The sequence below is a fragment of the Liolophura sinensis genome, chromosome 4, assembly GCF_032854445.1.
Source record: "Liolophura sinensis isolate JHLJ2023 chromosome 4, CUHK_Ljap_v2, whole genome shotgun sequence".
In the NCBI taxonomy this organism is placed as follows: Eukaryota; Metazoa; Mollusca; class Polyplacophora; order Chitonida; family Chitonidae; genus Liolophura; species Liolophura sinensis.
In genome coordinates this window covers 6,865,855-6,876,259 of record NC_088298.1, presented here as the reverse complement: position 1 = coordinate 6,876,259, position 10,405 = coordinate 6,865,855, and positions in this window count along the sequence as shown.

Sequence of the window (10,405 nt, the reverse complement as noted above, 5' to 3'; positions counted from 1 at the left end):
AACTGGTGTCGCGCTATGTAGAAATATACTTGACTCCTCCCATTATACTGGACTCCTCCCCTTATGCTGGACTCCTCCCATTATACCGGTCTCCTCACATCATACTGGACTCCTCCCATTATCCGGCATGCCACTTGTTTTTAATAATTATTACATCAAAGATGCCATAAAGGAATTAGAAAAGTATTCTAACTACATTTTTCTTGCATTAAAATATGGACCTCCAACACAGGCTGCCTGAAGATGTTTTGGTTTCGCTGACAAGTGGCGATTTCGTTGGTGAGTATGAATGATTTTACAGAGAGCTGATGTAGGTATAGTAACCATTCTAACCATTCATGACAATTTCTACAATCTCTGTACTGTTTCTTTTAGTTTTAACACGTATATAGTTATACAAAGTCCAGCTCATTTCTGGCTTCCTCTCCGGCCGTACGTGGGAAGGTCTGTCAGCAACCTGCGGATGGTCGTGGGTTTCCCCCAGGTTGTGCTCGGTTTCCTCCCACCTTAATGCTGACCACCGTCGTATAAGTGAAATATTCTTAAGTACGGCGTAAAACACCAATTAAATAAATAAATAAATAAATATAGTTATACATAGCAGTATGTAAAATCACTCATGTTAAAAAAAACTACAATTTGTCAATGACATACTGAACATCTATATTATTGCAAACAAAGTGCGGTGTGAGCACTTCTAATTCACAATGCTAAACCTGATTTTTAGCTAGTTTTAGAGAGTAACACAGATATTCATTGCAAGTCGGTACGTCCTAATTATTCAAAGGCAAGTTTCACGAATGATTCTTTTTTTATTTATGGTTTGAAGTAAACATTGGTGATAAGACGGTAACAGTTCCACTCGAACCACCAGGCAAAATCTTCCCTTAAATTCATTTTTTTTTCGAATTTTTCTACGTCATATAAAGTATTTAAATCCTACTAGATTACAGTGCCCTGTTTAGACCCCAGTTAAGTAATGCGGCGTCAGCTTTTGATTTCTTCACAGACATTTGCCTTATTTTGTAAACAATTAATTCTCTGCCAGAAGATATGTAATGAATAAGATTAGCATTATTCAAATAAGTTTTAGTGGATTTTTAGTGCTTATAATAATGGTCTGAAAACCCAACCTTACAAAATCATTTCTACTGTTCTACTGTGTCTGGTTACAACAATGTCTAAGAAAAAGTCATTTATAAAGTAGGTGGATACTGTCATTTGAGGCACACATTGCTTTTTACTTTTTGTACATTTTGCCCTTAATCGTCACATTATTCCAACATGCCTACACAACGTACTAATCGTATTCTAATACCTGGTCAACCATACCTTTATCGACAACCTACCATGAATGTTTACCAGCTTTAAATTCAGTTGTGTACTGTTCGCTGAAATTTACAGAAATTTACATGGCTATGCGTGTGTTAAAGCATTGTGGGCTAATCTTCGGAAGCATGAGTTATCGCCAAAGCTATATTTATGTGGGCATAATTGTAGGCAAAAACCATTATAAAATGAAGTATATATCAGATGATATAACATTAAAAACTGTCGAGGAAAATAATTGGATTTATATTTCCAGAATGTTTTTAACCAAGTAAAATTGTGAAAAGGTCAGATTTTACGACGGTCTCATGTGACCCAGAAGATATCTGTAAGTCACATCTATACTTTTTGCCTAAAATAATTCGTTTTAAGATCAGATCAGCGAATGCATTCATAGGTCTATATGTGTATGAATTTTGAACAATGAAATGTGGCAGTCTAATATGTGTTGTTACGTGCACAACTGCCGTCAGCTTCTAATTTTAGCTTGCCACGGTTTACATATGCTGAGTTCAGGGCCTGCTGTCTGCCTCTGCCTTAGAATGTTCCAGAATACGCTCAGTTCCGGGCCTGTTTGTTTACAACAAGTGTTCAGAAGTTTTCTTATTCTAGACAATTCCACCAGTCTATATAAGACCTATGAAAGCTGGCCAAGGAGAAGAAAGGAGAATTATTTTGGATGCTTTCGCTGTGTATTACTTTAATAGGCTTTTGTGCTGAATTTTTGTGTCTTTATAGCCTCTGGCTTTGTTATATCTTATCTCCACCGAGCACTTGTTCAGTCTGAACTTGTATATTTAATTTGTGCTCTTGTGTACACAGTGTTTATTAGTACACGGATCCTGTCTGTGGAATTTTGTGTATATTTCGTAATACACTCAGTTATACTGTGGACTTTCTCTCTTATGAATATTGCCTCTGTGCATTTATGCCTGCATGGTTTTCATCATTGTGGAGTATATGCGTCCGTTTGGACTTGACACCGTTGTACATGTAAGTACTTTAGTATCTGTATAGATACTGCTATCCTTTCTTGTTAAACTTAAGTACTTTAGTATTTGTAAAAGTCTTGTTATCTGTTCTTGTTAAACCTAATAAATTGTTGTAAAATAAAATCTGCTGGTATTGGCTACTTTTTTGTGCGGCTAAACTGTCGTGTATTTCGAACAAGTCATCTCTTTATAATACAGACAGTTTGGGTCGTAACAGTGTTAAGTAGCAAAATCTTATATGACATCACTAGTCCCATTGAGGTCAGAAAAGGCCACTATAGAATAAAATATTCAAATGCATTTTATTAGGTTGAATAAAGTGTAAAGAAAATAGATCCAACTAATTTCCTGGACAGTGTTTAATGGTCTTTCATCTGACACAAACTTCATTTTAATGTTTTATTTGCCTTTAATGGCGTGGTCTTGTTTATAACTTGTTTGACTCTGTGGACACTAATACATTACTGGAACCAGTTGTAAGTGCCTACAATTCGAACAAGTCTCCTGTAGATACAGTGTGCATGTATGTACACCAGTCGTTGGGAAGTTCGTCAGTAACTTACCAGAGGTTGGTGGTTTACATCATGCACAACGCTGTTGTTCAACAAGTCTTTTGCTTGTTGCAGCAAAGTAAAACACATCTAAACGCTTAAATTTAACAACAGATTACAACCCATCTTTGTGAAATAGATGAATAAGTATGCTCAAGATGGTGGTAGGGGGCCTCCGTGGCCGAAGGGGTTGGCACTCGGTCATTGGCGCAATGACCGAGGAGCCTTTCACCAATGCGAGCGCTGTGAGTTCAAGTTCAGGTCATGCTGGCTTCCTCTCCGGCTGAACATGGGAAAGTTTGTCAGCAACCTGCTGATTGATAAATAAATCTAGGTGGCGGTCCGTCTTACGGGTAGTGGTGTTATAAACCACCCAGTTTTAATAAGCTGCCCACAAACTTTCTTACGTGTGGCGTACAGGTATGCACATCATGGGAGTGGAGGACAAGTGACGTTAAATGAATATTATGAGCCAAAGTGCAACTTATTTATAATCCAAACACTACAGGTTTTTGTTGATATCACGTCCTTGATGTAGTGTCAAAGTCAACAAGAGAGTTATTAAAAAAAACATGTAAGACATTTTTTTCACTGCGTATCCTGATGCTGACACACCTTATCCTGATGCTGACACGCCTTATCCTGATGCTGACACACCTTTTCTTGATGTTGACACACCTTATCCTGATGCTGACACACATTATCCTGATGCTCACACACCTTTTCTTGATGCTGACACACATTACCCTGATGCTGACACACCTTATCCTGATGCCGACATACCTTATCCTGATGCTGACACACCTTATCCTGATGCTGACACACATTATCCTGATGCTGACACGCCTTATCCTGATGCTGACACACCTTATCCTGATGCTGACACACCTTTTCTTGATGTTGACACACCTTATCCTGATGCTGACACACCTTATCCTGATGCTGACACACCTTTTCTTGATGCTGACACACATTATCCTGATGCTGACACACCTTATCCTGATGCTGACACACCTTATCCTGATGCTGACGCACCTTTTCTTGATGTTGACACACCTTATCCTGATGCTGACACACATCATCCTGATGCTGACACACATTATCCTGATGTTGACACACCTTATCCTGATGCTGGCACACATTATCCTGATGCTGACACACATTATCCTGATGCTGACACACCTTTTCTTGATGCTGACACACATTATCCTGATGCTGACACACCTTATCCTAATGCTGACACACCTTATCCTGATGCTGACACACCTTTTCTTGATGTTGACACACCTTATCCTGATGCTGACACACATTATCCTGATGCTGACACACCTTATCCTGATGTTGACACACCTTATCCTGATGCTGACACACCTTATCCTGATGCTGACACACTTTATCCTGATGCTGACACACCTTATCCTGATGCTGACACACCTTATCCTGATGCTGACACACCTTATCCTGATGCTGACACACCTTTTCTTGATGTTGACACACCTTATCCTGATGCTGACACACCTTATCCTGATGCTGAATCAATTTTTATAACCGTATACATTCGTGTTTTTTTTTAATTACAGGATGTCAATAGCAATTTACTTTTTGAGTAAGCATGATTTCCTATAGGTCTTATTAATTTTATTTATTTGAGTGGTGTTTTACGCCGTACTCAAGAATATTCCACTTATACGACGGCGGGTAGAGCCCGGGGAAACCCACAAACATCCGCTGGTTGCTGGCACGTACGGCTGGAGAGGAAGCCAGCATGAGCTGGACTTGAATTCACAGCGACCGCATTGGTGAGACGCTCCAGGGTAATTACGCTGCGATAGCGCGCTAACCAACTGAGCTATGGAGGCCCCCTCTTACACTTTTAAATGAAGATTAGCGAAAATGCTGGCTCAGGTGGGACTGGATGTCGTGGCCCAGATTCACAAAGATGTCGTACATGTACGATAATGGTCCATAAGGGCAATAATACAGTAATAGTGACGTGCAAAATATCGTAGAACAAATGTGCGATAAAAAATGTCGTACGCCAGTTCGTGAAACTCAGCCCATATCTATGTATTCCTTGACACGAACACGCGAACTTTAAATGCAGACTAAATATTTGTGACGCCACTCAGCAGTGATTCTATAATCCCGGGTTTGAACCCTCTGTTTTCAACTGATTTATTGAAGATTTATTGGAATTCTACTATACAGCTGCATATCTATAATCACATTTGCTGTCATCCAGGCTGTTGTTTCATGTGTGCTGATAACATTGCTTGAGTTTCAGTATTTATCACGGAATACAGCATCCAGGCCTCTGTATAAAGCAGCCTCTATGAAGTACATCCTTTCACCTTGAGTTAAGTCAAGTCCCTTTGAAGTGTCCCTGTAGTCAACACGCAGTAGAGAGGTTTGACCTTGACATTGATTTGTTGCGTAAACATAGCGTGAGGCGAATATAGATCACCATGTCCACATCAATGGGAGGGCTCATGCTTGTTTATTTCTTAAATAATGATAAGCAGTTTGACTGTTTTATTTTCTTTGTGTATTTTTGTCCAGGATTATTTCAGAAAAAAAAATCCACAGCTTTCAGACAAAGCCCATTTTTATGAAGGAGTGTTACATAAATGTTAAGAATCGAAGGCTTTTACTGTATAACTTTAACAACTGCTAAAAACATTTTTTTATATAATGGTGGAAATATGACTGAACGCCACATCAGTAATGGCGGAAATATGACTGAACCCCACATCACTAATGGTGGAAGTGTGACTAAACTCAACATCAGTAATGGCGGAAATATGACTGAACCCCACATCACAAATGGTGGAAGTATGACTAAACTCCACATCAGTAATGGCGGAAGTATGACGGAACCCCACATCACTAATGGCGGAAGTATGATTGAACCCCACATCAGTAATGGCGGAAGTATGACTGAACCCCACATCACTAATGGTAGAAGTATGACTAAACTCCACATCAGTAATGGTGGAAATATGACTGAACCCCACATCAGTAATGGTGGACATATGACTGAGCTCCATATCAGTAATGGTGGAAACATGACTGAACCCCACATCAGTAATGGTGAAAATATGACTGAACTCCATATCAGTAATGGTGGAAATATGACTGAACTCCATATCAGTAATGGTGGAAATATGACTGAACCCCACATCAGTAATGGCGGAAATATGACTGAACACCACATCACTAATGGTGGAAATATGGCTAAACCCCACATCACTAATGGTGGACATATGACTGAACCCCACATCACTAATGGTGGACATATGACTGAACCCCACATAACTAATGGTGGAAATATGACTAAACCCCACATCAGTAATGGTGGAAATATGACTGAACCCCACATCACTAATGGTGGACATATGACTGAACCCCACATAACTAATGGTGGAAATATGACTAAACCCCACATCAGTAATGGTGGAAATATGACTGAACTCCACATCACTAATGGTGGAAGTATGACTGAACCCCACATCACCAATGGAGGAAATATCACTAAACTCACCATCAGTAATGGCGGAAATATGACTGAACCCCACATCAGTAATGGTGGAAATATGACTGAGCTCCACATCAGTAATGGTGGAAATATGACTGAACTCCACATCAGTAATGGTGGAAATATGACTCAACCCCACATCACTAATGGTGGACATATGACTGAACCCCACATCACTAATGGTGGACATATGACTAAACCCCACATCAGTAATGGTGGAAATATGACTGAACTCCACATCAGTAATGGCGGAAGTATGACTAAACTCCACATCACTAATGGCGGAAATATGACTGAACCCCACATCACTAATGGTGGACATATGACTGAACTCCACATCAGTAATGGCGGAAGTATGACTAAACTCCACATCACTAATGGTGGAAATATGACTAAACTCAACATCAGTAATGGCGGAAGTATGACTGAACCCCACATCACTAATGGTGGAAATATGACTGAACTCCACATCAGTAATGGTGGACATATGACTGAACCCCACATCACTAATGGTAGAAGTATGACTAAACTCAGCATGAGTAATGGTGGAAATATGACTGAACCCCACATCAGTAATGGTGGAAGTATGACTAAACTCCACATCAGTAATGGCGGAAATATGACGGAACCCCACATCACTAATGGTGGAAGTATGACTAAACTCAACATCAGTAATGGCGGAAATATGACTGAACCCCACATCACAAATGGTAGAAGTATGACTAACTCCACATCAGTAATAGGCGAAGTATGACTGAACACCACATCAGTTATGGTGGAAATATGACTGAACACCACATCAGTAATGGCGGAAGTATGATTGAACCCCACATCAGTAATGGCGGAAGTATGACTAAACTGAACATCAGTAATGGCGGAAGTATGACTGAACCCCACATCACTTAATGGTGGAAATATGACTGAACACCACATCACTAATGGTGGAAAATATGGCTAAACCCCACATCACTAATGGTGGAATATGACTGAACCCCACATCACTAATGGTGGACATATGACTGAACCCACATAACTAATGGTGGAAATATGACTAAACCCCACATCAGTAATGGTGGAAATATGACTGAACTCCACATTACTAATGGTGGAAGTATGACTGAACCCCACATCACCAATGGAGGAAATATCACTAAACTCACCATCAGTAATGGCGGAAATATGACTGAACCCCACATCAGTAATGGTGGAAATATGACTGAGCTCCACATCAGTAATGGTGGAAATATGACTGAACTCCACATCAGTAATGGTGGAAATATGACTCAACCCCACATCACTAATGGTGGACATATGACTGAACCCCACATCACTAATGGTGGACATATGACTAAACCCCACATCAGTAATGGTGGAAATATGACTGAACTCCACATCAGTAATGGCGAAGTATGACTAAACTCCACATCACTAATGGTGGAAGTATGACTGAACCCCACATCACTAATGGCGGAAATATGACTGAACCCCACATCACTAATGGTGGAAATATGACTGAACTCCACATCAGTAATGGCGGAAGTATGACTAAACTCCACATCACTAATGGTGGAAGTATGACTAAACTCAACATCAGTAATGGCGGAAGTATGACTGAACCCCACATCACTAATGGTGGAAATATGACTGAACTCCACATCAGTAATGGTGGACATATGACTGAACCCCACATCACTAATGGTAGAAGTATGACTAAACTCAGCATGAGTAATGGTGGAAATATGACTGAACCCCACATCAGTAATGGTGGAAGTATGACTAAACTCCACATCAGTAATGGCGGAAATATGACGGAACCCCACATCACTAATGGTGGAAGTATGACTAAACTCAACATCAGTAATGGCGGAAATATGACTGAACCCCACATCACAAATGGTAGAAGTATGACTAAACTCCACATCAGTAATGGCGGAAGTATGACTGAACACCACATCAGTTATGGTGGAAACATGACTGAACCCCACATCAGTAATGGTGAAAATATGACTGAACTCCATATCAGTAATGGTGGAAATATTACTGAACTCCACATCAGTAATGATGGAAATATGACTGAGCTCCATATCAGTAATGGTGGAAATATGACTGAACCCCACATCATTAATGGTGGAAATATGACTGAACCCCACATCAGTAATGGTGGGAATATGACTAAACGCCACATCACTAATGGTGGAAGTATGACTGAACCCCACATCACTAATGGAGGAAATATGACTAAACTCACCATCAGTAATGGTGGAAATATGACTGAACCCCACATCAGTAATGGTGGAAATATGACTGAGCTCCACATCAGTAATGGTGGAAATATGACTGAACCCCACATCAGTAATGGTGAAAATATGACTGAGCTCCATATCAGTAATGGTGGAAATATGACTGAACCCCACATCAGTAATGGTGGAAATATGACTGAACCCCACATCAGTAATGCTGGAAATATGACTGAACCCCTCATTAGTAATGGTGTAAATATGACTGAGCTCCATATCAGTAACGGTGGAAATATGATTGAACCCCACATCAGTAGTGGTGGAAATATGACTGAACCCCACATCAGTAATGGTGGAAATATAACTGAACACCACATCAGTAATATTTCGGCCATATAGTGGCGAGAACTAGAAAAATTGTGTCATATATTGAAGCAGAGATGTGTACCACGGCATATTGACATAAAACGTTAGAGTCTCCACGAAAATGTGTCTTAACACCCTTATCCATACATTTTCAAAGTGCATACCAGCCACTAGATCTGATCAAACCATCAACAACCACTCCTTCTCAGATGAGTCCATTACATTTGGAATGGTTTCTCGTATTTACCCATTTTGCCTGCGTTTATACCGTATTCGTGTAAAAAGCAAGAAAAACAAAATGGTCGGTGTGCAACGAGAAACAGCGACGTGTATTGCATGAATGACTGGTTTGAATAACCCAGACCGGAAAATGCTGTAGCAGGCGCATGCGTGTTTCCACAATGCAAAAATAACATAAACAATAACAACACTGATCAAGTTTTTTTTTGACTGAAGAAACCAAGCTGTGAAAAAGCCGTCTCAGTTAGCACCTTAAGTAAAGCGAACCAAGGCTGTGAAGAATTTGGTTTAATGGTGCCTTAGTTTTAATGCTGTTTTCATGCCATTGTATATTACATGTGATGACAACACAGCATTTTGAGTAATTCTAGACCAGTGACGTCTAATAAATTGTAATTAAAACCACTGCATTTTTCATAACTAATTCTGCTTAAGCCATGGTGCTAGAGGAGTGTCTAAATGGCTGTGTTTTATACATTTACCTGAGTACTCAGAACAAAACCCTGAGGTAAAAGAGGGCGTATTTCACCGGTTGCGTGTGACTATTTGCCAGCATTTGACCGCCGTCGTATAAGGGAAATATTCCTGAGTATAGGTACGGCGTCCGACTCCAGTCAAACAATAAATCTCATGCCTGGGGTAAAGACAATATTTCTAAAGTGGTAGTTATGAACATAACTGGTAACAAATCCGGGCGTGAATGTTAAGACTGGGCCTTCACTGGGTCATGAACACGTGGCCCTTCATGGGGTCATGGACATGGACTCATCTCTGTGCCTTAGTGACAACATGCTATCGACAGCGCTCGCATGGACCTTCATGAGGTCATGGACATGGACTCATCTCTGTGCCTTAGTGACAGCATGCTTTCGACAGCGCTCACATGGACCTTCATGAGGTCATGGACATGGACTCATCTCTGTGCCTTAGTGACAACATGCTATCGACAGCGCCCACATGGACCTTTATGGGGTCATGGACATGGACTCATCTCTGTGCCTCAGTGACAACATACTATCGACAGCGCTCACGTGGCACTTCATGGAGCCTTACATGAACTTCGTTTGCGATCACTTGTTTTTCACCAAATACACCGTACCCACTAGCTGTGCACTTTGTTTCTTCACGCTTGCCAAAATTTAGCAGTTAGTTGCC